The sequence below is a fragment of the Parambassis ranga genome, chromosome 2, assembly GCF_900634625.1.
Source record: "Parambassis ranga chromosome 2, fParRan2.1, whole genome shotgun sequence".
In the NCBI taxonomy this organism is placed as follows: Eukaryota; Metazoa; Chordata; class Actinopteri; family Ambassidae; genus Parambassis; species Parambassis ranga.
The window spans coordinates 23,439,693-23,467,583 of record NC_041023.1 but is presented as its reverse complement, the minus strand read 5'-3'; the positions used below and the strand labels follow the sequence as shown (position 1 = coordinate 23,467,583).

The window sequence follows — 27,891 nt, the reverse complement described above, 5'->3', positions numbered from 1 at the left end:
TGAGGAACTGCACTTTTTGGTACATGCACATTAATGTCATCTCTCTGCCTGTTTAGTAGACATTAAATATGTTTACTTATGCTGTACAGCTGGACATTTTAACATGGACGTCAAGCGAAATTGTTTGGTGCCACCCTCTAGTGGTCATTTGAAGAAGTGCAGTGCACTAGCATTACCTATTTAAAGGTCACTGTTTGGCTCTGACTCACCTCACGTAAGGTCTGAAGGCACACCTTTACACCAAGGTCTTCTCAGATTTGCGACGGCTTCTCCCATTAGCCGCTAGCTGCTAGCGCTGACTTTCCTCACACTGTCACCTAATAATTGATACAGAGAGGAAGTCATGAAACACATATACACAATAGTGCTGTAAACAGACAGAGGAAACGGGCCCTGAATGCAACATCTATCAAGCTGCCTGAGGACTAGTACTGGTAGTCAGTCAGTGGGTTGGTTCAGCCACCACAGCCTGCTTGTTAAATGAGTTCTGGATCAGGCACCAGGAGGAAACAAAGTGAGGCAGATGTCAGACTTTTACAAAGTCCATTAAAAGTATCATTAAATTTGCATATGACCCAGGACGGAAAGGTTGTTATAGCTCAGCGGATAATTTGAACGTTCGATGGAGTTGAACCGCGGCGCTTCCATTCAAGGCTAAACCCGGCCATCAGCATTCAGACAGGATGAGTTATAGCCTCGCGTCTCACCTGAGCCTTGAGTGTTAGCTGCATTAAAATTCAGCTCGGATAGGAGGACAGGACATTTTCATGCAGGGAAGGAAAACAGCTCAGGAAAACAATGCATGATGATTTGTCCGTGACACCTGCCGGTGGGAAATGGCGTCAGGGGTGAAGCTTTTGGAGGTGATACATAGCTGAGTTGGGTGAAGTGAGGACGGAGGCTGTAAGATTACTTCACCGCCGTCCTAAAATGTGCTTTCTGCACTGGCTGTCTGAATCCAGCTGATATGTGAGTGAGGGAGAGAGCAGATAGCCCCCTGTGCTCTCCATCTGGCTGCCATCAGACACTTTATGTTTACCAATGAGCTGGTTGAGAAGCTGGCGTCATTCAGGGCGACAGGTGAGGGGGATGAGTCTGTCACTTCCTCTGCTTCCACCTCCGTGAGCAGAGAGGAGGGGCAGTGGGCCGGGATTACACCCGATGATGACCTGTTCTGTTTTTGTGGCTTCAGCAGTGCTGCTGTGTGTTGTAATTAACAAATTGTGGTGAATTGCTAGCAGTATGTTGCTAATTTATTTTGGCTAGCCTGGTCGTCTTTAGGTTGCATCGCCTTCCTTATAAGATTTCACCTGGTGTGTTACACCTGTCTGCATGAGATTAAACACAAGGAAGCCCGTATGGATCTAATTTTAGGAGGATCCTGACAGATCAGGTCTCCAGTTGTGTGACTTTAAGTTGATGATCTTTGAGTTTACCTGACTGCTGTACAAATGTTGATGCTTGAAAACAATGAGCTCCAAGGGGCTGTGAAGCTGTGAGGAGCAGAGATTTAAATGTTCCTTTTGAGGTATTGACACATCAGAGCAGCCGGACTGGTCCTACATTCAGACTGGGTTCACCTGAGCTGGCCCGACAGCCTGAGGCTCGCACTGCCGTCTCTGCTGGGTGCACTGATTAAGGCTCCAGATCTAGCACATAACCGCCCGGCCTAATTCCAGGAGCTCAGATATGACACCTCAGGAGGTCTTTGTGTCTTATCTCAGAGCGAGGTCCGACCATTTAGCGGCACAGAACAGAATTGTTCCGCAGAATAAAGAGAAGAAGAATCACAGGCTAAATGGCGGCGATCCACTGAACCTTATCAGAGCGAGGCAGGGCACAGGAGGTTTGAGCAGGAACAAACACAGATGTCAGCCTGTCTGTTGTAACAGTTCTTCTCAAAGAATGAGGAAAAATGGAAATTAAAACTCTCCATACTGATCCAGCTATTGTTTTAAAAGCATTCTCTGTTGGTACACACACCTCCTCCTGATGAGGGAAACACAACCCTCCTAACACCATGCTGGCTGATTGCTTTTCCGCACCAGCAGCGATGGTCCCTCAAAGCTCCATCACTAATTCTATCAGACGTCCCTCTGACTCACACACAGACACACACACACAGAGCTTCAAAAAAGACATGAAGGGCCTCATGGTCTGACAGATGAACTGAAACTGATGCCCGTCAAATATTAGGGTGGGGCGGGCACTCATAATGGAGGCAAAGCAAGTTCTTCATGATGTTTTATTGCTGTTTCTACCTGTAGATTATTGCAGAGATATGTTTTATATTTATAAATCAAGCCATTCTCTGAGGCTGGCCTGGAGCACTGTGAGGTTAATTTATGGTTTTCAGCCATTGTGCAGAGCCGTGTTAGACCTTTGGGATAAAAATATGAGCTCTGATGCTTCGTTTCTCTGTAATTTCAAGAACTACCATTGTAGAAAAGGTTGTTTGTGATGCAGAGGAGTTCATTTTAAGTGTTTACAACGGTGAAAAAACTTCAGCTGCTGTGTATGATTATGTTCACTGTACATGTCTGGGCTCCACAGACTTACAGGAAAGTTATTTAGTGCCAAGTTCTCCCCGTGATGCTCAGATGAGAGGGATTCTGAGAGGATTAGGAGCATTAGCACCCCGCTACTGCAGCTGGCCTGGTGGGCCTTTTTATTACTGAATATTGAAATTGCTGAATATATATCATTATGAAAAGGCCTTTGTCTGACTGCTCTGTGCAGAACTGCATCTTTTATCAAATAACAGCCACAATTATGGCAACTTGGATGAACAGCCACAATTATGGCAACTTGGATGACCAGAGAGAAAAAAAGAGAGGGTGGATGATGGAGCATGTCAGAGGAGGGTCTGTGCAGGTTTTATTTGTAATCTGAGCACAAAGAGGTCACTCTTATCTCAAACATGCAACTTTAGATACCATCCTCGCCTTTATGTGGCCAAATAATGGAAAGACGGCGCTCTCCAAACACACACTAATTTTATCTCATTTAAGCTGAAATATGTCAAGTAAAAAAATATGATACTATGATAAATATTTTTTATCAATACAGGAGGAGGAAAAATTTAAATGAGTACATTTCCATGACATCTTTGCAGCCTTTTTGTATTGTATCCATGGCAACACATGACAAAAATAAAATGCATGTTTTGGTTCAGATATTGTTGTGTGTGTAAACACTGCATTCCAACAGAACCTTACCCCTGCAGTGAAGCACAGTGGTGGTAGAATCATGGTTTGCACTTATTTAGGATCATTTTCACCAACAAATTAATTCCTCTGTTTCATTATTTTTGTTTATTTATGTTTTTTGGTTTCTGTTTTAGGACGTGAAAATTCTGCTGCTGTTTTTTATGCAGAAATATACACTCAACAAAAATATAAACGCAACACTTTTGTTTTTGCTCCCATGTTTCATGAGATGGACTTGAAGATCTAAACTTCATACCAGATACACAATATTACCATTCCTCTCAAACATTGTTCACAAATCTGTCTAAATGTGTGATAGTGAGCACTTCTGCTTTGCTGAGATAATCCATCCCACCTCACAGGTGTGCCACATCAAGATGCTGATCTGCCATCATGATTAGTGCACAGGTGTACCTTAAACAGCCCACAATAAAAGGCCACCCTGAAATGTGCATTTTGTTTCTGCTTTATTGGCGGTCTGGGGACTCAGAACCAGTCAGTATCTGGTGTGACCACCATTTGCCTCATGCAGTGCAACACATCTTCTTCGCATAGAGTTTATCAGATTGTCTATTGTGGCCTGTGGAATGTTGGTCCACTCCTCTTCAATGGCTGTGCGAAGTTGCTGGATATTAGTGGGAACTGGTGCACGCTGTCGTATACGCCGGTCAAGCACATCCCAAACATGTTCAATGGGTGACATGTCCGGTGAGTATGCTGGCCATGCAAGAACTGGGACATTTTCAGCTTCCAAGAATTGTGTACAGATCCTTGCAACATGGGGCCGTGCATTATCTTGCTGAAACATGAGGTGATGTTCATGGATGTATGGCACAACAATGGGCCTCAGGATCTCGTCACGGTATCTCTGTGCATTCAAAATGCCATCAATAAAATGCACCTGTGTTCTTCGTCCATAACAGATGCCTGCCCATACCATGACCCCACCACCACCATGGGCCACTCGATCCACAACATTGACATCAGCAAAGCGCTCACCCACACGACGCCACACACACTGTCTGCCATCTGCCCTGAACAATGTAAACCGAGATTCATCCGTGAAGAGAACACCTCTCCAACGTGCTAGACGCCATCGAATGTGAGCATTTGCCCACTCAAGTCTGTTACGGCGACGATCTGGAGTCAGGTTAAGACCCCGATGAGGACGACGAGCATGCAGTTGAGCTTCCCTGAGACGGTTTCTGACAGTTTGTGCAGAAATTGTTTGGTTATGCAAACCAATTGTTTCAGCAGCTGTCTGAGTGGCTGGTCTCAGACGATCTCGGAGGTGAACCTGCTGGATGTGGAGGTCCTGGGCTGGTGTGGTTACTCGTGGTCTGCGGTTGTGAGGCCGGTTGGATGTACTGCCATATTCTCTGAAACGCCTTTGGAGACGGCTTATGGTGGAGAAATGAACATTCAATGCACGAGCAACAGATCTGGTTGACATTCCTGCTGTCAGCATGCCAATTGCACGCTCCCTCAATGCTTGTGGCATCTGTGGCATTTTGCTGTGAGACAAAACTGCACATTTCAGGGTGACCTTTTATTGTGGGCAGTTTGAGGTACACCTGTGCACTAATCATGATGTCAGATCAGCATCTTGATGTGGCACACCTGTGAGGTGGGATGGATTATCTCAGCAAAGCAGAAGTGCTCACTATCACACATTTAGACAGATTTGTGAACAATGTTTGAGAGGAATGGTAATATTGTGTATCTGGAATGAAGTTTAGATCTTCAAGTCCATCTCATGAAACATGGGAGCAAAAACAAAAGTGTTGCATTTATATTTTTGTTGAGTGTATATATATATATATATATGTATATATATATATATACCAGGTAGGTATATATATACCTACCTGGTTTACAAACTTTAAATCAATACTGTACATAGAAGTGTTGGTTTGCAAAATCTGTATTTCAGAACAGTTGTCTGTAGTCTCTTATGTTTGCTGTTGACATGTGACGACAAGATGATAAAACTGCACTTCCTTCATAAAGGCCTGTGCATACACACACATGTGTTGGTCACCAACGTTTCGTTCAATATGAACTAATCTTTTATATGACTCGGGAGTGATGAGTCATCTCAGTGAGTGATTTGTTCTCTCAATTTAGTGTTTGAGAGCTTCCCAACACTACTCCAGTTGCTCCACACAAACTGCGCAGGACAAACTCTTCTAAAATCAGATGATCTCACCTTTGTGTGTTGAGTTTATAACACACAGAATCACTCTGGCTCTCTGTCTTTAAACCAGCAGATACTTCTTGTTTTTTTGCTTGCCGGAGTTTAATTTGCATCAGCCGTGTCACTGTAGCGGAGCAGCTCATCGAGCAAACATGATGAATAATTGAATGGGGTCTGGACAAACACAGTTCATGATTAAAAACAGACTGTGGCAATGTTAAGAGAACACAAATTAGAAAATGTAGGGCAGAGACAGAATGTCACGGGGGCCGACTGTCGTACCCTGGGGGACACCTTTCCGTCCTGACCATTAGTGATAGCCATCATGAAGGCTATCACAGGCTAACAGAGGTGAGCTCTCTTGCTGTTAGTCGGACACACAGGAGTTCTGCTCCAGCCTGCAGATCAGGAATATGAATGAGGAATTCATAACCAGGATCGTAGCCAAAACAAGCTCTCAAAGCCTCCTCCCCTGATGGACTCTGATGTCCCTGCTTACAGCGCTAATAAGCTGAAATGAAGTAATGCAGCTGCCAGAAGGCCTCGCATCACTCAGTGACTGAGGTCTGGAGGTAGAGTGGGGCAAAACAAATCAAATAAATGATTATGATACTCTGAAGTTTCACTTGAGTCTATAAATGCTGCCATTATCGTAAACATGCATGACGACCTCACAGAGTCTGATCAGGATGATCAAACCCTCCATTACTGACGCTGCAGCGCCGGAATGTCTTTATTTCTCTGATTATTTCAAATACACTTTTGAATAAGTTGCCCAAGCTCTGATGGAAGTAATATATTCATAAAAATGTATTCACATGAATTAGTTATAGTACAGTTCCACGGCTTCCTGTTTCATGCACTCTGTGTTCTTAATATTTTAATACTAACAAATCCCATGACTGATTGTCTGAGCTGGAAAGCTATCATTTTACATGAAACTAATGCCTCTCAGCCTTATTTTCCTCTTTAAATAACTTTTAATTTTGTTTTTCTATTGCAAAGTCAAACTATTATCAAGTGAGCTAACTATTTAGCTGAATCGCTAGCATCAGATCGGCCTGTTAGCATAGTTGCTAGCTACTTTGTTGAGTCTGCATTATTCACTGACATTGATTTGCCGTTAAACTCTCTAACAGCTACTTCACTGAATTGCTAGCCAGAAATTATGTGACATTGTTAGCGTCATTGCTAGCTAAGTAGTTAAATGTCATCCTAATTTACATGTTTTTTCTCCCTCCTACAGAGATTGTTTTGCTTTTTCCTCCTTACATTCTGTTTTTGTGCTCCATGTAGACGTGTCCTTATCGGTGCAATAATATATAAGACCCGAACAGCAGGAGTGCTTCTGGACTGTCAGAAAATGCTGCAACACCCGAGCCTGGACGGCTTGCCAACATTGATGGAACAATGAATTCTGAGTCTGGGAATTCATCCCCTAAAGGACCCCCGTCATCAGCCTGCAAGAGGTCAGCCGGAGCACCGGTCATAAACAGGAGCTGTCATGAGACACCATGCTCACAGTTCAGGTGTAAATTCTGCATCTGAACAGCTGTCATCCACTTCAGGCTTCTTTAATCTTCGCTAAGTGCCTCCCTGCTCTCACCTGAAGCACTGACACTGACACATGAGCACGCATAAAAGAAGAAATCATACCTGTACGTGCATATGAAGGAGTGTGTGTGTGTGTGTGTGTGTGTATTGTCCCTGCTCCTTATGTCATGAAGATAAAGACAGAAACTGTTAGGATTCTGTGTTTCTTGATTTGTTTTCTGTTTAGTTTTCATTCCTGCCCTGAGTCTGTGATCTGTGTGTTTGCAGCTGTGTCTTGTGTTTCCTGTTTTATTTTGAAAGTCCATGTTTCCCCTTGTGTTCCTGTGTGTTTTACTTCCTTGTGTTTCCCGCCTTTAGGATTGCTTGCCCCACCCTGATGTGTCTCACCTGTGTCTTGTTACCCTTCTGTATTTAAGTCCTGTGCTCCCCTTTGTTCTTGTTAGTCCGTCCGTGTATCCATGCGATGTTCCTGTGTGTGTTCCCTTCCTCCCTTTTGGATCTCCTTTAGGTTTGGTTTGTTTTTTACTGTTTGTTCTTGGTGATTTAGTTAGTTGTTTTTTACTCCTTTGATTTGTACTTTGTGTTCTGGGATTTTATGTTTTCGACCCGTTTTGGCTTCATTAAAAGCTCTCTTTTAGTTCACCTCAGCCTCAGTGTCTGCATTTGGGTCTAAACTCCCCCCATAACACAACAGAACGGACTAACCATAAAATGGACCCAGCAGACTGTGTTTCAGCCTGGAAGGCAATTAAGAGACAATGGAGATTCCTCCAAGCTGAGGTGGACGAGGTGGACTCCTTAATCCCTCCCCCTCAAGACAATCAGGAGATCCGGCAGTGGGTCTCCTACCGGATTTCTGTTTTACAGTTGCTGGGGGACCTATGCAGTGAAAAGGACAGACTTTCTACCAAGATAGTGGACACTTTGGAGGCTCAGCCTTGGCTAATCGACCTGCTCCTACCTGTGTATGAGGAGATGGAGAGGTTCCCCACGCCAGTGGCCCCAATGCTTCCCCCCTGGCTCGCCCAGCCTGTATTCAAACCAGCCGGTCCATCCCTGTCTGTTCCTGCTCCGGCTCCAGCTGCAGTCTCCGTCTCCTCATCCCCTGACCCTGTCGAGGTTTACCCCTCGTCCTCAACGGAGGCAGTTGGATTACCGTCCTCATGGGTTTCTGCAGCAGCTGGTAGTCTGACATCTTCATGTCCACCAGTTCACTCCTCCCTGTCTGTTCCTGCTCCAGCTGAATTCTCCGCCACCTCTTCCCCTGACCCTGTTGAGGCTCCCTCCTCGTCTTCAGCGGAGCCAGCTGGACTCCCTTCCCCGCCTGTCCCAGTGTCAGCTGGTGGGCTGACGTCTACGCCATTGCCAGCTGAACTCCTCCCGTTAGTTCCTGTGCCAGCCGGTGATCCTGAGCCTTCTATGGAGCCGGTTGGGTCTGCACTGTGTGTTCCTGTGTCAACTGGTGATCCGACATCCTCGCCATTACCAGCATCTCCTGCATCTCCAGCCTTGGTCTCCGTCTCCTCATCTCCTGATCCCACGGGGGCTCGCCCCCCAATCTCTATGGAGCCAACTGGACTTCCTCCTTCGTGGGTTTCTGCAGAGGTTGGTAGCCTCACATCTTCGCCCGCGCCAGCTGTTCCAGTTCCTGCTCCAGCTGCTGTCTCTGCCTCCTTATCCCCTTGCCCTGCCGAGGCTCACCCCTCGTCTTCAGCGGAGCCAGCTGGACTCCCCTCACGTATTCCTGCGCCAGCTGATGGTCTGATGCCTGCTCGTCCCTCCCTGTCTGTTCCAGTTCCTGCTATGGCCCCCGCCTCCTCTTTCCCTGAGCCCGCTAGGGCTCTCCCCCCATCGTCTGCGGAGCCAGCTAAACCCCCTTCCTCATGTGTTCCTGCTCCTGAGCTAGCTGGTGGACCAGAGGCTAGCCTGATGCTGTTTGGACTCCACGTGTCACCACCTGTTTCAGAGGCTACCAGTGCTGCCTTGAGTGGAGTTCCTGCTGAGGTACTGGAGTTTGTATATCTTGGGACAGTGGTGGCTCTGACTGTAACTCTGGGGGTTGCCAGTTTGGATTATGGGGGGGCTCCATCACAGCCACTATGGGCTGCCTGCTCAGACTCTGGGGAACCTTCTCACTTCAATCCTGATGGACCCTCTGTTCTGGTGACCTGCCCTGACCCTGGTGTTCCACCGCTCCCGAGTTGCAGACCCGACGCCGGTGGCCCTTCGCCTCTGGCCTCCAGTGCCGTTGCTGGTGGTCCTCCCTCGTCCCTGGTTTCCTGTCCGGACCCCGGAGGGTCCTCGTCCCTGGTTTCCTGTCCGGACCCTGGAGGGTCTTCGGTTCTGGTTTCCTGTCCGGACCCCGGAGGGTCCTCGTCCCTGGTTTCCTGTCCGGACCCCGGAGGGTCCTCGTCCCTGGTTTCCTGTCCGGACCCTGGAGGGTCTTCGGTTCTGGTTTCCTGTCCGGACCCTGGAGGGTCCTCGGCTCTGGTCTCCTGCCTGGACCCTGGAGGGTCCTCCTCCTCTCTGCCGGCCTTCTGCCCTGACCCTGGTGGGCCAGCCTCCTCGTCTCTGCCGGCCTTCTGCCCTGACCCTGGTGGGCCAGCCTCCTCGTCTCTGCCGGCCTTCTGCCCTGACCCTGGAGGGCCAGCCTCCTCGTCTCCACTGGTCTTCTGCCCGGACCCAGGAGGGTCTGCTGCCTCGTCTCCGCTGGTGTTCTGCCCGGACCCTGGAGGGTCCGCGTCTCCATCTCTGGTGGTCTTCCGCCCGGACCCCGGAGGGTTCAGATCTCTGTCCCTGCTGGTCTTCCGCCCGGACCCTGGAGGGTTCAGATCTCTGTCCCTGCTGGTCTTCCGCCCGGACCCTGGAGGGTCCGCATCTCCATCGCTGGTGGTCTTCCGCCCGGACCCAGGAGGGCCCGCATCTCCATCGCTGGTGGTCTTCCGCCCGGACCCAGGAGGGTCCGCGTCTCCATCTCTGGTGGTCTTCCGCCCGGACCCCGGAGGGTTCAGATCTCTGTCCCTGCTGGTCTTTCGCCCGGACCCTGGAGGGTTCACCTCCCTGTCCCTGCTGGTCTTCTGACCAGACCCTGGAGGGCCCATGACTCTGCCTCTACTTTTGCCCTTCTCCCTGCCTCTGTTGGGCTTCTGCCGGGACCCAGAGAGTCCCAGGCCCCTGACTGTTTTGGCCCCCTGGCCGTTTTTTTGACTCTGTGGTCTCACAGTGGCCACTTTGAACTTCGTTTCCCTCTTCCTGAACTTCTGCCCGTTGGGTCCCCTTTTGTTTGAACTCTGATCCTTGTGGTTTTGTTTTGATCCCTCCTCCGGACCTCCCCCCTCCCTCCCGGCTCAGCTGTGACTTTTGTTTTTTTTTCCCTGGGACGTCTGGGATCCGTCCCTTGAAGGGGGGGTACTGTTAGGATTCTGTGTTTCTTGATTTGTTTTCTGTTTAGTTTTCATTCCTGCCCTGAGTCTGTGATCTGTGTGTTTGCAGCTGTGTCTTGTGTTTCCTGTTTTATTTTGAAAGTCCATGTTTCCCCTTGTGTTCCTGTGTGTTTTACTTCCTTGTGTTTCCCGCCTTTAGGATTGCTTGCCCCACCCTGATGTGTCTCACCTGTGTCTTGTTACCCTTCTGTATTTAAGTCCTGTGCTCCCCTTTGTTCTTGTTAGTCCGTCCGTGTATCCATGCGATGTTCCTGTGTGTGTTCCCTTCCTCCCTTTTGGATCTCCTTTAGGTTTGGTTTGTTTTTTACTGTTTGTTCTTGGTGATTTAGTTAGTTGTTTTTTACTCCTTTGATTTGTACTTTGTGTTCTGGGATTTTATGTTTTCGACCCGTTTTGGCTTCATTAAAAGCTCTCTTTTAGTTCACCTCAGCCTCAGTGTCTGCATTTGGGTCTAAACTCCCCCCATAACACAACAGAAACAAGAGGAAAGACATCCAGCAGCTTCCTGTCTCAGTCTAACTGAGGGGGGGAGCATCTCAGCTCAGATTTCTGGAGTAGTTTGTTCTTCAGAGGTGAGTACAGAGTACAGAAAAGGTGAAATACAGATAAGATATGGCGACCTCAAAGGAAATGTCCTCTGTGTGTGTGTGATTATGCATCTTCCTGAACCACCGCGGAGAGGAGAGGATGACAGATTCCTCTCCCCTTCACTGTCAGAGCTGCAGGTCTCTGTGTGGGCCGATAACACAGGAGGCTACTAATTAATGACCTATTGATGCATTTATCGTCCAATGTGAGCATTTATAACAGTTATACAGCCGAGGAGGGCGGATGCTAACACACACACACACACACACGTTTCCTGCAAAACTGTCCCGTGCACTAAACGTAGGCAACAACTTTTTAAAAACACCATCAGAGCCAAGATAAAAGAACATAAATAAACATGAGAAAGAATTTGCTGATTAGAGCCAATCAGCAACAAGTATGGCCAGTTTCTATCATTAGTTATTATTGGCTAAAAGAGGTGGAAGTAATGTCACGTTTAGCAGCAATTGGAGCAGGTTTATGCATCATTTTAAAACATAAACTGCACAAAACATGGTTTACATTTCCCCACCAAACAGTTAGAACTGATGAAGCTGCTTGGATGAGCAGCGAAACGTCTTCTAGAAAACTCTACAAGTCCAGACGCCTTACTTCAATCTTCTCTACGTATGATGACCTGGATGACTGAGAATCTTCATCAACATAAAGTATCAACGACCTTTAAAGCAGCAGTTTGAGAGGATTCTCAGATTATTTGATCAGCATCTCTGTTCTTCAGGTTGAAGGACAGACCTCCATGATCACTTCAAAATAAAAATGTCCTGCTCATCACAGCGTTTGTCACGAGTGGCTGCAGAGGGAGAATTATTGCTCCTTCTCTCTGCATCAGTTTACACACAGTGAATCAGATCACTTGCTCTTTCTTCTGTCGTTTAAACATTCCTGCCGGTGCGATCGCATCTGAAGCAGATGGAGTTTATCAGGTGGAGGAGCTGACATTTAAAGTGTAATCTGGGGTGAGACGATCATGATGAATTCATGAAGATCATGTTTAACTTTGACGGTCTGACAGTGGACTGACTGTCAGAGCAGCCTGTCGGTCGTCACACATAAAAAGTCATGTTTTATTTAATTCTCCAAAAATAGACTGCTGGACGAAAACATGGCGCTCGTTTTGCAGATGTTTGGAAATAAAAGATTTGTTTTGTTTCCATTTAAACTTTTAAGCAATTAAAACATAAAATGCCTTTTCAAAATATTCTGGAATAAAGCTGTAATAACTCATATGTTATTACTAGGGATGTCTCGGTTTTTTTGCCCTCGAGTCGGAGTTATTTGATTTGGAGTATCTTCTGATACCGAGTCCCAATCCGATACTTATAGGCCCCGTTCACACTGGAGAAAGTCATTCCATCTAGAGTAGGATTGTATCTGGATAGTCTGGATAGCTGGATGGGTTCAGACCTATTTTCAAATCACACAAGCGTGTCCACACTCAATCTGGCTTAATCCGGCTTGTTTGCGGTCCTCCAAACCACTAGGTGGCGCCTCATAATATACAGAGTCCATTCAGGCCACGGTAGGACCGCGTGTGCGCATGCGTCATGTGTTTTTTTGTCCCGTGTCGCTCCCCGTGAACCGGAAGTAGCATGTCGCTAACCAGAAGTATCATGTCGCTAGCCGTCGTCGCATTTGCGTTCAGACCTGAGCATCAGCATATATCCAGATACAGCCCAAATCCCGCTCTAGCTGGATTAATTTCCCCAATGTGAACGGGTGTCTTAGGGTCCTCTACAAAGGTGAATAGCAAGGCACTCGTTGCTATCATTTGTGCTATGTTGGCTGTGCCGTCCTACGCCTCCAAACTGGGTCATCGAGGTCTCCAACCCATGACACTACAAGGCATTAACTTTGACAGCCCTAATAAATATAGTCCTGATCAGGAGGTAACATCCGATTCCGATCGAGTCTTAAACTGTGTAATCAGGCCCGATTTCCGATCACATGATCGGATTCGGACATCACTAGTTATTACTCAGTAATCCATGTCTGGATTCATCCAGCTGCTCTACATGTTGGAGTAAATCCTCAGAACTTCACATGTAAACACACTTGTTGCATGTTTTGTGTAAGAAGAACATATTTAACAATCAATAAGGAAATATAACTAAGGTAAATTAACACAGGAGGAATTATAAACAATGTGAGTATATGTGACAGGAAATGAGGCACCCAGCTCTCCATCATAACTTTAAAAGGATGATTCAAAGTTCAGCAGAGTGCTCTAGTTTCAATTTCTAAACTCAAAGTTATGACATGATAATGATACGATAATGTATAATTATTATTTTCACATGAGTTAAATTAACAGAAAAGTCTGTCTCATAATTACACTTTTTCAGTTAAATAATGTACAAAAAGTCCATGACAAACTTGATTTAATTGTCATGCTAATTCTGCAGAAAAGGGCTGTTTAAATGTATTTTTTTACAGGATGACCCTGACAACCACAGCTGAATATAATAACAACAATTTTTTACAGTGCAGGAGCAGGATAGCGCACTGACGCTGATATATTCATTTTCTTCCAACTTTCACCTGCTTTGCAAAACTCTTTGTCCCTGTGTGAAAATCCATTACTGATCTTTATCCTGATCAGCTGTCAGACTCGCTGCTGGTGACTGTAATTTACACCGAGCTCATTCATCCTGCTGGAGAATTACAAGAGCTGTTCCTTTCAGATCAGGGTGAAGGAGTCACAGAGAGAAGCAGCAGTGTTAGCAGAGGCATATTTTACCAACGCTAGAATTATTTTGCATGAATATACTGAATGATATTTTTCTTTCAATACATGTTGGAGCTCCGCAGCAGCAGTTTAGACAGCCTGACACCACAGGACAACCCTCAGACACAACCTCCATTCATGTGCTTCCTCCAGTCTGGAAGATAATCGTCTCAGCTTTGTACCATTAACGTACAGATACAATGTATAGAATTAGCTGTGTCTTAGCAACAGCTGTGGACAAAACTACTGCAGAGACACTGGTAAAGGACTGGAACCAGGTCTGGACCTGAAGACTCGGAGATGACTGTCACTAGAGTCCTGCACAGCAATGGACTGCCAGACTGCAGAAAAGACACCTCCAAACCAGACTGAAGTCTGCTAGAGACCACCTAGAGACAGAGCACACAGACTGGAGTCTGCTAGAGACCACCTGGAGACAGGGCACACAGACTGGAGTCTGCTAGAGACCACCTGGAGACAGGGCACACAGACTGGAGTCTGCTAGAGACCACCTGGAGACAGGGCACACAAGTCATTTTTCACACACCTGCGGCAGGAGTTCACACTGGAGAAAGTCATTCCAGCTAGAGTGGGATTGAGCCCAGACAGCCTTTAAGGTTCACGCCGCGGTAGGACCGCGTGTGCGCATGCGTCATGCGGTTCTTTGTCCCGTGTCGCGCCCTGTGAACCGGAAGTAGCACAACGCTAACCGGAAGTAGCATGTCGCTAGCCGGATTCGCTCGCCACATGTGCATTCACCTGAGCCACATTTGATTTTGATTGAAATCAAACTGTATACAGCCGGATTTGAGGTGTTCACACTCAGAAAAAACACATCTGGATTGATCAGGATGCGGCCGAATCCTGCTTAAGCCACATTTTTTCCCCCAGTCAATCCAGCTAGAGAATCCAGATAGCCTTTAAGCTGGATATGTTCACACCTAATTTCAAATCTGGCTATCACACAGGCGTGTCCGCGCTCAATCCGGCTTAATCCGGTTTGGTTGTTGTCCTCCAAACCACTGGGTGGTGCTTCGTGATATACAGAGTCCGTTCAGGCCACAGTAGGTGTGTGCATGCATTTTTTTTTTGTCCTGTGTCACTTGTTTTTCATATGTTTTTTAGGTTCAAAAAGCAGTTTATTCCTTTATAGCCCTGTGGAAAATAAACTGGGGGCAAAGCTGTCGTAGTTCGACGGTTGTTTACATATGGCTTTTGTATGCGACCCGGACACTGTCCCTGTGAAACGGAAGTATCACGTCGCTAGCCGCATTTGCGTTCAGACCTGAGCCAGATGTAAGCCAATCCGACTAGATCGACCTCAGAGAGGTAGAACCCACAGAACACGGTTCATGCAGTCAAACATGGTGGTGGCAGTATGATGCTGTGAGGAGGATTCAGTGAGTCTGGAACTGTGGATCTAAATATCATGAAAAAAAAACCTGAAGCAGTGTGCAGTAAAACTGGCTCATGGTCGAGGTTTTCTCCTTCAACATGACAATACCTGAAACAAACGTCTCTTCTAGTGAAGAAATACCTCCAGGAGAACAAAGTCAACGTCACTGACTGACCTGCACAAAGCTCTGGCTGAAAATCACTCAGACGTGCAACCACCACATTAGTTGGCAAGGATCGGCCGTGAAGGCGCTGCAGTGTCTAAATTGCTTCCACAGGGTGATCCATACTGTTTACACAAGTAACTCCTGCTTATCACAAACTCATTACAACCTGAGGCAGATTATAAAACCAAGCACTGCCCAAACAGCAAAGTGTGAGCCTGAGAGTGTAAACGGCAGCAAACTGGTCTCACTAAACCTCTGCCGTGTGTGTGTGTGTTTTAGAGGGTGATTTTGTGAAGGAGGTCCTCCAATGAGGAGAATGTATGTTCTTCTCACGCTCCACTGAAGCATGAAAAAATAAAGTCAACAAGTCGGCTGGCTGCCAAATACCAAACACACACACACAGAGAGAAAGAGAGAGCTGGTCAAAGACGTTAACCTCTTCTTTTCTAAGCTGTGACCTCCAAGGACTAAAGAAAACTCAGAAAATCAATTCATCAATTCCTGCAGCTTTTTCTTAGTGCAAGACTTACGTTCTCTGATATTTTAAACTATCAAAAGAAGAGTTAATAAGAACGTTTTCCAGGTTTTTGATATCTGATATATCATCAATTTTAGCTTTAGCTAACACCATAGCTGTTTACACTGGGTGTGTAAATTTAACCTGCTTTTAACCATTAAGAGGGAGGCAGAAATTTGTTTGCTAGCATTGCTATATATTATTGCTACATTGCTAATAGGGTGGTAGCATGGTAGCTGTTTCCCTACAGTGTTTCACTCCTAAACAATGACTGGGAGCTGAAGAAGAGGAAGACAAAGAGGAGGGGGTCAACCAGGCTGGCCTCCATATTTATGTGCATCATACTAGTCTAAATATGAGTAGTCAATCAATTTCACATGTGTGGTAAAAATGACTTCCTTGGCCACCTCCTCCAGCTCATCCAGAAGGGAACCAATGTGCTCCCAGGCCAGTTGAGGGATATAATCCCTTCACTGTATCCTGGGTCTGACTCCTCCCGATTAGAAATGCTCAGAACACCTCACTGGGGAGGCACCACTTCAACTGGATCTTTTCAGTGTAGAGGAGCAGCAACTCTACGGTGTATGCCCGAGCTCTTCACCCTGAAGAGTCAAATGAGGAAATCTCCATAGCTCAAAACATTAAGCTCAGACTGAACCAGTCTGGGACGTCACAAAGGTTTCAGCCACTGTGGGTGGAGCCGACCGTCACCATGTTGCAGTGCACCTATACAGTAGAGCTCGACACCCACCTGTCACTCAAAGTCATTCAGGCCTACTGTAAAGTTGGTCATTTTAACATGGAGGCGGATGAAGATTGACTCATTTCTGGAGGCAGCCCCCAGAGGACATGGGAGGAAGTGCATTTTTTAATTTCTCTGCCCCAGACTTTGCTGCTTATATATGAAGATGTAAACACTATTACTATGGCTGTTACACGATGTAATAAAGAGTTACCTTATGTCCACTCTACCTACTTTAAGATGAGATTTAGTCCAAACACACAAAGCTAAAATAATAAGACAGTATAGTAACATTATAGTGAAACAAATGTGCTTTTGTTTTCTTTCTTCTATTTATCCTGCGAGGCGACTCTTATTTTGAAAAACTGCCATGAAAGTAAAGTTCTCTGCTGAAAATTAATGATCCAGGCAGCTGTGAGGGGACATCTGAGGTGAAGGAGTTAAGTGTTGTTTATACAGCAGAAAAATACCTCTGGCAGCAGCTCTGTGTTACAGCCAAGCAGCCATGCTGCCATCTGCTGGTGGAGAAGAGAACACCCAGAAACTGTTGCACAGAGAAAAGTGATGAAAAGCGATGAAAGACGTGGAATAAATCCACTCGTCTGTTGTGGAGGAATGTACTGTAAGTATGAGTGACTCACTGATGACTCCCTTTGAGCCACTCAGTGGAAACCATGAGTCAAATTTATACCAAGACACACACATACACAGACACACAGAGGCTGCAGCTGAGTGACTGTCACATTGATTCTGAAGCTTCTCCTCCATTCACTTTATGCTATTGATCTGTCAGCGATTGACCCATCAGCCAGATGATTGAAGATAGATTTCACCGCCACACCACCTCAGGGTGTCTACAGCTTAATCCACTTATGCCTCAATAATTACTGGAGTGTGTCAGAAAATGGAACGCAGCTTGATTTCATTCTTATTTTCTCATCCACACAGGCCTCACCGCCACCACTACCAGCAGCAGCATGCACTCCCCTCCCCTGCCATGCACCGCCAGCAGCTGCCTGTGGGCATCCCCGTGACGAGACTTGCAATGATTTCCTCTGTCTAACAGGGAGCCAAGGACGATCCTTACATCAGTCAGGACGGATATGCAAAAGTGGGGACGCTTCTGTGCGCAAGCAGAGAGAGGCAGGGGTGGAGTGAAACAAACACACTCAGTACAAATCGATGGCTTATCTGAAAGCAAGGAAACGTGTCACAAACTCATTTTTATTCAATCACATCAATCCATTTCCCTTCTGGACGGAGGCACACACTGCTGAGATGAAAGCAGTGACATTGATTTCTGACTTCAAGTTTAATGGCATCACACCGCAGGGCAGCAGTGTGATGGCGGCTGATTTCAATGCCAGGAATCCTCTAATAAACCAAATCCAAACAGGAGCAGGATGCTTCCATAGTTCATTTTCTCTCTCTTCCTGTGATGAAATCATGTTTGTGTTCTCTGATCATAAACACAGTCATCCTCTGACGGATGTCAGCCACACACGTCCTTGGTTGATGAACCGTTTCCATGGCAACACAGAACCTCAGCCGTCATCTCACACACAGACACACACACACACTGTTACGCTGCACAGTTACGCCAGTCTTTAAATAGCCAGCGGCGGCTCACAACAGCCACGCAACCTCCACGAACTCTGCTAAAAAATGATGCCTATTTATAGAGCAGGGGAGGGAAATGGAGTAAAAATGGCAACGACTGGGGTTCAAAGAGGCAGCAGATGGAATACATTTCACAGAATGCAACATTAACATAAACTTGTTGTCCACACTGTTATGTCTGCTTTCACCTCAGAGCCCAAAACCATTTACGTCACCTGTTCAGTCCACTGCACCTCTGAGGAAACAACACAATCATGGTCACAGGAACTTAAATGAATCTTTTGTACAATATACAATGATTCCAGTTGTCCTGATAGACCACATTTAAACTCTTAGACTGCAGCAAACCAAATGTGATGATCAATAATACATCCATCAGACACAGCACATGGTTACCGTTATGATAACAGAAGATTTGGATGTATTGCATGATAATATGGGACCGATAATGCTACAAAAATCATTGTTAGGAGTGGTGGACTTTCACTAAGGAGTCTGAGTTTCGAGCCTCCTGAGGTCAATTAGTTTTTAAGACTCATACAATGACAAAAATAAACAAAATGAACATATGAATTCAATAAAATGCCATCCCACATTTTGAAATACAAATTGCACTGTAGTACCTGTATATAAAAAAAAGCATAGCAGCCTCACACACACACACACACCGTTTCATCACTGATGAGATTATCAGTGAGCTGGGGAGCTGACTCACACAGGAAGCATCAGTGTCAACATTAAGGACATCAGCTGCAGTAGCTGGAAGTGTAGGAAGTGACAAAGGCTATAATCCAATCGGAGCCTCTGTAAATCTGCTACAGGAAATCAGAACCAGTGTGAGCCATTGTTTTTCACACATGCAGATGCAGTGCTGCGAAGGCGTCTCTAGAGGGAGCTAGAGGATGGGCACCATGAAGGAGAAGTGGAAAAGTGAGCTTTCAGACATTTTGTGGGTCAGATTTAAGGCGGAATAATAAAAAATGTCTCAAATGGAGTTGAAGAATTAATAAACTGTTAAAGAATAAAATAATATAGCAGCCTGGTAACATGAAGCTGTTAAGTGGACGTTCCTCCTCACTCTGTTAGATCACAAGCAGCCCGGGTTCAACCACCCTGACAGCAATTTCCCAATACAAACATGAGGCAGGTGTGTGTGTGTGTGTGTGTGTGAAGAAATCGCAGGATGATAAATAATTAAAGCCAGTTTTAAAGCTCGGAACATGTGGGAACAGAAGTCATTTCAGAGAAAGCAGATGCAGAGTGGCTGATAATTACAGCAGCTATTGATTCTTGAGTTTTGTCTCACAGAGTTTTTCTCTTTGTAATTAGGCATTGGATTCTGCTGGAAGTGCCTCTAAATGACCATTTACAGGATTAAATATAGATGAGTGCCGGTCTGACGCCCCCCCCCCCCCCCCCCCCCCACGCCCCTTCTCCATTATATCTCTGTTTCAGCTGATGAAAACAGGCACTTGCGTGGCGTTCTGGCGTGTGTTTTGACTGCGAACAAACGGCACAAAACAATAATTGTGTGGCGTGATCTTATGAATAAGGAGTGATTCATTCACAGCGAGAGCAGCAGAAGGCTGCAGCCCACACACGGGCTGAGTGAGGAATACGATCTGTTCATTTCCCTTCATCCACCATGGTCCCCTACTTTACTTGTCATACAGCCGTCATAAGTGAGTAATCAAGGCCAGTGTTTCAGCCAGGGGAGCAGTGAAATCAGGTGTATGTGTCCAACACACTACACAGCCTGAGTGCATGTCAAATAGGAGGGACTAAAAATGACATGATCCATCCCTCCATGTTCTTCTGCTTGTTGCCCACTTCCTCTTCAGACCCTCTGGGAGGATACCAGGCCAGCTGAGATGTTCACATTTGGAGACCTCAGGATCATGTCGCTGCTCTTTTGCAGATGGTGTTCACATGAGGCTAACAGGAGCGTGATCCTGTTAGCCCGAGGTTTGCTCTGCTTAGGTGAGCCAGAGGGCAGGGCTCTCGATTTCTGTTTGATCTTTGCTCCTACCCTCACCTTTGGTGACCCAAAGAAAAAAGACTGAAAATACAAGTGGCTGAAATGAGTTTCCTCCACAGGGTGGCTGGTCTTCCCCTGAGAGACAGGGTGAAGAGCTTGGTCATCTGGTAAGAGGTTGTGGTAAAGTCACTGCTCCTCTAGGTTTAAAGGGGCCAGTGGGGGAGGCTTTGGTATCTGGTTAGGATGCCCCCTGGAAGACCTCTCTGGGTAGAGGTATCCTGAGCCTTGTCCAACTGGAATAAGGCCCCAGGGCAGACTTCAGACAGGGATGATAACCTCTCTCTGGCTGGCCTTGTGATCTGTTTTACCAAAACCGAGATCAACCGAGTTCAAGATCAAATAAACAAACTACTGAACTCTGAACTGTAAAAGTCACTCAGATACTGTACATTCATACTGGTACATTCATGTCATGCTCTTTACTATGTAAAGGGTTTATACAGTAAATATGTTTCTTCTTCTTTAGACACAACTCAGGGATTCAAATGCTATCTAGGTATTTAGATATTTATTATACATTTCTATTTCATATTTCAATTTATAAGAAATTTAAAAGAATGTATCCCCTCGGGGATAAATAAAGTAATTCTGATTCTGATTCTGAAATGACAATCTGCGGATGTTAAAACTACCCGAACTGTGAACTTGTTGCTGCTGTTAACTAAGTAGTTTCAATGACTAAGTGGGAGTAGGACTGCGTGTGTACATGCGTCGTATGTTTTTTTGTCCTGTGTCGCTCGTTCTTTTGTTTTTTTTCTGCAGTTGATTCCTTTGTAGCCCTGTCTAAAATAAACTCGGGGCAAAGCTGTCATAGTTTAACTGTTGTTTACATACAGCTTTTGTATGCCACCCGGACACTGTCCCTGTAATCTGGAAGTATCATGTCGCTACCTCCGAGAGGTGGATTGAAATCAATCCAGGATATATCCAGATTTGTGTTGTTCAGACTCAGAAAGAAACTATCCAGATATATCGGGATACGGCCCGAATCCCCATGAGTGGAGCTCGGTTTTATTGCCACCATCTAGCGTTGACTTTTCATGGCCATCATATGTTTGCTCAGCTACTCCAGCCAGATGTGCTGCCCTGTCCATGATGTGACCGCCTGTCATGTGATGCATGTGTGAGGAGGTTTGTTAATTTGATGGAGTGTGTTTACACCTCCTGAATCGCCCTCTGTTTACTGTGAAACCATATTCAAATTCTGTCTGTTGTCCCTAGAGCCAGTCGGCAGCAGCAGGTTATTTTTGGACGTAACGTGACATTGGAATTTCTGTCTGGAAACCTGTGTAGTAACCCGGTGTCATCCATAGTTTCGCTTAAATAAAGAAGAGAAAAGAACCTTGTGACTGCTGCAGGAAGTGTAGCCTTCCTCAGCAGTGGGCACGCAGGAATGTTAAGAGGGTGGAAATGCGCTGTTTAATCCCAAACACCCTCATCAAAGCCTGCAGGGCTGCCCTCACTGGACCATTGTTCACACTGTACTGCAGCAAAGGAGCAACACGCACTGTGCCCTTTACTTGTTATTAAGCAGGGATTATGTGGACACAGGGTCCCTGTAAATAAACACAAAAAACACCTGTGGCCCCTTAACGCTTCTTTAAAAAAGCTATGACTTTGACAATGTTGGCGTCTATTTTACTGAACATAGGAACATAATATACCCCCCTCCCCCAAATCTCATCTCGGATTCTGAGAGCTGAGAAACAGCTCTTTCGATCTATTACATTCATTACGGTAATGACCACATTGCATGTGTGCCAGGGGCGGCAGTTTTGTGGTGCGTAGCAGAGTTGATGTAAAATAGTTTGAGTAACCTCTTGTTGTCTTGTTGCTGTACATTTACAGTTGTTTATAAAGAGAAATTTGATGAAAATTTAAATCAGTTTTTTTACTTTTCTTATTATTACACACTGTTCTGAGCATTTATAACATAATAACATAATGTGCCAGCTTTTGAAAGTTATATTTCATTCGTCAAGAAAAACGGGTAAAATTAAAGCTGCAAGCAGCATTGCGGGCCCTCTCGCACCTTGCGATCCGCAGGGCCATCCTGTCCTATACTCTCCTGTCCTATGCTCTCCTCTCCTCTAATTTCCAGAGACGTACAACACACACATGTTTACAACAGACATTTCCTGCTGCCAGTAGGTGGCGCTGTGACGGTATATCCTATTAGCCTATTACCATATACATCTGTTCAGACTCGGGTCCATAGCAGTACTGTAAGGTTTTGTCCACATTGCATGAAGTATGTTGGTGGTACTGTTGAAAATACAGTGTTTCTTTGTAATGGCGAATGGTCAATTTTGAGGCTACGCCCCTGCCACACTGTAACACTTTTGAAAGAGTTTTGGAATGCGTCTATTCCCTATGGTGTCCTGAGTGTACACAGTGAAGTTCAGCTCGATTGGATGAAGTATGCGAGGCGTGAAAAGTTTCGTAGCAGGGTCACAAATCGCCAAAAATGACCACAAAATTCAAGATGGCGGACTTCCTGTTGGGTTTGGAGGGGTGGTCCAAGAGACTTTTTTGTGCGTCTTGGGATGATACATATGTGTGCCAATTTTCATGACCCTACTCAAAACAGGCCAGAAGGGCGGGCACAAAAACCTATGAAAACACAAGATTTTGTGTAGCCAGTAGGTGGCGCTGTGTCAAATCCTTAATATTGTTGTATAGATGTGTTTATGGTCAGACTCTGATCATACATGTGACATTTGGCACAGATCGGACAGTAAACACAGAAGTTATAGCGACTTCCTGTTTCCTGTGAAATCAACAAACTTTGAGGCCATGCCCCAGCCACACCGTAAGACTTTTGTAAGAGTTTTGGAATGCGTCTATTCCCTATGGTGTCCTGAGTGGACAATTCGATGAAGTATGCGAGGCGTGAAAAGTTTTGTAGCAGGGTCACAAATCGCCAAAAGTGGGTTTAGAGGGGGGGGGGTTTGGGTCCAAGAGAGTTTTTTGTGCGTCTTGAGGTGATTCATATGTGTGCCAATTTTCATAATCCTGTGTCAAACCGGCCAGAGGGGCTATGCGTTAGGGGGCGCTATAGAGCCATTTTCCTATGTTTGTATGCGTTTCAAAAGTCAGCAAATTTCAAAATTTTTCGGGCGAATGAATTTTGTGTGATGAATGAGTTTGGTGAGCTTTGGGGCATGTTAAGGCCCCAAAATGCAATCTCCGGGGGGGGGGGGGGGGGGGGGGGGGGGGTTCAATAGGGCTAAGGTTTCAATAGGGCTCTTGCACCATTTGGTGCTCGGGCCCTAAAAATAATTCCTAGGTTTCAATAGGGCTCTTGCACCATTCGGTGCTCGGGCCCTAAAAAGAAGTAAGTGAACCGCTATAATTATAGTAGTGAAAGGGTTAAAGCATTGAAAGGAAATGTGTCAATGTCTATGGCTGTACAGGTGCTTCACATGTAGCATCTGAAGCTACAGCAGTGGCCACTGTTAGGGCGATTCACATGGTGTCATGTCAACCAAAGGCCTGGTCCACCTGCTCCAACCACATCAGAGCTTTGTTGTGCATCATCTCGCAACAACAGACAAACAGGAAACCACATTCACACATGGACTTTCATAAAGAGTCCACGAGGCAGCAGCAGGATCAGAGAAACCGAGGACGAGGCGGAACAAATTGCAACGCTGGAGGGAATTAAAACTCATCACATGGATGCAGTGAAAGTGAATGATTGAGGACACAATGAGAAAGTAGTTAAATGTGTGTGTGTGTACCAGCTGTGTGAGCCTCTTTCAGCCCTTTCAGCTCACAGTGTGTTTTCTGCTCCACCCACCACATTGATAAAGCCCTGAAATAACACATGCCTATTTCATAAGTTCCTCCTGAAGACCACAGACAACTGGCATCAATCCAAGCGCTCAAAAATTGCCACTTGACAATGACATGACACAATGTTCCGCCGCCAAGAACCCTACCGACCCACCCCCCCACCATCAGTGTCGGACACCTAGAAACATCAGGAGCTATTTTTAACATCTTCATCCCTTCATATGAAGGAATATCTCTCTGTCTCTCTCTCCACTCTCTCACGCTCACAGTTGCCATGGAGCTCAGAATCTATGACATCACAGACAAGAGTGTGTGTGTCTGTCTGTGTGTGTGTGTGTGTGTGTGTGTGTGTGTCTGAGGATATGAAAGCTGGAATCTGCAGCACTGAATGAACATGGCCAGCAGATATCAGGTGACGAGCAGAAGCAGAAACAGACACAGCATCCTGCATGAAACACACACACACAGCCTTTCACCCGCCCACTTGCCAACCCATTCACTCACTCACACACACACAATCTGTCACACATTCTGTCACACACAGCCACATTAAAAAACAAATGTAATTGGGTTAATGACGACGACGCCTGCGCAGGCTTTTTTCAAAATGGCTGCTCTGTTACATCACCACGCAATATCCATGTAGAACTTCAAATAGAATTCTGATTGGTAATTACACACGGCACACACAGAGCGATGGTGCTTAAACTATCAGTTGGGTTATTTCCTCTGTGTGGAAATTTGTCTTAAAGGAGCATCAGTGATGAAGAATAATATGATGGACAAGACAACAAAGACAAAAAATATAATGAAAGAAGACGCAGGTGATCAATAAGAAGACAGGAAAGATGATCAGAGACAAAATGCCAACCATGATGATGATGATTCCACACATGCTAAATTTACCCAACAAGCCTTCTATTTGTGTCTTAAGGGCGTCACAGCAGCAGTAAAGATGTTATGGAATGGAGCAGGTCCAAGATGGCGGCCCATAAACAAGATATTTTGGCCTCACTTTTGTACAATGGGTGGATTAAGAGTCACTTCGTCTAACTTTACGTAGGCCCCGTTCAAACTGGAGAAAGTCAATCCAGCTAGAGTGGGATTAAATCCAGATAGCCTTTAAGCTGGATACGTTCAGACCTGTTTTTAAATCTGGCTATCACACACGTGTCCGTTCTCAATGCACCTTACCCTGGCTTGTTTGTTGTCCTCCAAAGGTGGTGCCTCGTACAGAGTCCGTTCAGGCTGCGGTAGGACCGCGTGTGCTCATGTGTTGTTTACATGCGGCTTTTGTACACAACCTGGACACTGTCCCCGTGGAACGGAAGTATCGCGCCACTAGCGGGATTCGCTAGCCAGATTTGCGTTCAGACCTGAGGCAGATGTAAGCAAATCAGGCTAGATCGGATCGAGATCTATCCGGATCTATCCAGATACAGCTCGAATCCTGCTCTAGCCGGATTGATTTCTACAGTGTGAACGGGGCCGTACAGTCTATGTTTGTCAATCACATGTGAGTTTCTTGCTCCCAAACCCCCAGCTCTAAACCTGTGGTAGTGTCAAGATGCTTTATTAATATATTGTTAAACAGGGTCCATCTTCCATAGAGATATTAGTATGGGTGTTCATTTGAGCAAACAGACCCTGTACTTTAAACCCGGGGCCTCTCTGAGAGGCCCCCATCAGAGTGCACGGCCAAAGCAGCAGAAAATAGACATCTCTCAGACAACAGAAGAGTGGTGTGATAAAAGAGTCGCCCATAAATAATCCACACAACATGTTCACGGTGCTGGGAACAATCAGAAGAATGTGCGCAGACGGAGGCTGAGAGTGTGTCCAGTTTGGCGTTTCAATGCGTTCTGTCCGACAACACAGCAGAGCTGATAAGCCCGTCTTATCTCCAACTGCTGCCCCCAGAGAAAGTGACTGAGGGGAGAGCAGGCAGCAACGGAACAACACTGCAATAATGCCTCTATTGTTCCATCTATTTACACCATCCTCCTCCTCACACACGCACACACTTCAAACATTCCCCACCCTCTGTTTATTGCTGCGAAAAAACCCTCAACAGTGTCTCCTGTCTTATTGCTGCTACATCATGGCCGCCCCCTTGTTCACAAAAAGGTGCTATAAATACAGCATATGCACCCCCACCCACAGACTCACATACACACACACTTCAAGTCCTCCAACTGGCAGCACCCATGGCAGCCACCCCACCGCAAACACAGAGCCATATAGCCTAACACTGTTTTCTCTCATTTAACTCAGAGTTTCTGTCGACCTGTAACGAGAGCTCCAACAAGTTGCGTGTCTATGCTTTTTCTTATGCTATGCTATGCTATGCTATGCTATGCTATGCTATGCTATCACAGAGGTCTTTCCTAAAGCCCTTTTTCCACAGAAGTGTTTTTTAATGAGTGTGTTGTGTAATGGCAGGAAATGCACAGCTGAAGCTAATTTAATCAGCCAGTTCCTATTAAGCCACCTAGCTAGCCACAGCGATAGCAAGCATTTAGAGTTACAGGGCCATTAATAAACAATCTCAATCAAACGAATAAGTCCATATGTAAATCAACTATGGAACTCATCATTTAGCATGCTAGCATGTTAGCATACATGACTCTGAAATATCTTGATATACAAGACATTTCAGAGTCATTAGTATTATTATTATCAACACTGGTTCTACTGTATTTGTATATAGTTGCTAATAGTAAAGTGAAAGTTGTGGAGTCACTGTATGGCTCCAGCTGTAGCATTTAGCTAGCCTCAAATGATGATTTTCTATTGAGTGGTAATGGCAGGAAATGCACAGCTAAAGCTAATTTGATTAGTGACTTCCATCAGGCAGCCTATCTTCTGTGGAAAAACAGCTTCTTCAGAGCTTCTTATCTGAAGACTGATGAGGCCTCCGCCTCTACCAGAGAACCAACACGCTTAACTTAGCATCGCTTATTGATTTTAGCTGCGTTTAGGGGGTAATAAAGCACTTAGCTAGCCCGATAGACCTCATTTGTTCCTGCTAATATATTTAGTGTATTAGCACTTCAACAACTATGTGTAGCTGAAACAACTCACCTCACTGCTCATCAGAGACTTGTTCAACAACTTTGAGATCATTTTTGGGGATTTCAAGAGCGCACAAACAACGGGCCTTTCCATCAAGGCTAAATGGGCTAATGAGCTTTGACAGGTGAAGCTCCGCCTCTTCCAGGGGGAACAAACGTGACACTGTGCAGCTCCAACCTGCCATCTTTAGCTGAACGTGCTGTCACCTAGCAAGCTAAAAACTAGATTTTTAGTTCATTGTTTTGAATTTTTAGGATGTTTTTTTTAAATCATTTAAATTGATAAACATCTTATATGTCACCTTATCCCTCCAGGCTTTAGCTGGGGAGCAGGTGCAGAGGGGGAAAGAAGGTCTAACATTCCACATGCTGTGACTTATGTAACTCATTGACATGTAAATAAACATTTGGCTAACAAGTGTTGGCCGCCCCACCCTCGCATGTTGTTTACAGCCTGCTCTGTTCCCTTCTCTGAACGGTGTGATCAGAAAGGGAAGCCATGCCACAGGTGATGTCACGGCACATTTACAATGCAAATAACAGCAGGGTGGCACATTAAAATGCTGCAGCAGCAACGCTCAGTATCAAATAGGAAAATAAAATATGATGAAGGTGGGTTTCTCTTTCAGCACCCGTTTGGGTCTAACCACATGTTCCGTCATAATCAGTTTTCCCGGGTGTTGACGAGCTCTGCAGTAACGCAGCCTTTAAGGCCACGTTGGAATACAAATAGGATGGAGTGCAGCACTGACAACATGTCTAATTGCCTCGACGGGAGGGACTTCCCGATTGGAGATAACAAT

The 27,891-nt window shown here is 45.7% G+C and overlaps 1 protein-coding gene across 1 annotated transcript in view; it reads right to left on the bottom strand.

Annotated features, from left to right (window-relative positions):
* The window catches only part of magi2a (membrane associated guanylate kinase, WW and PDZ domain containing 2a), a 201,057-nt gene extending 200,813 nt beyond the window's left edge, over positions 1-244 (bottom strand). Inside the window, exon 1 of the mRNA XM_028430646.1 lies at positions 210-244. The gene's annotated coding sequence lies outside the window, so the exon portion shown is untranslated. The remainder of the gene's footprint in view (positions 1-209) is intronic.
* Positions 245-27,891: the final 27,647 nt, after the last annotated feature.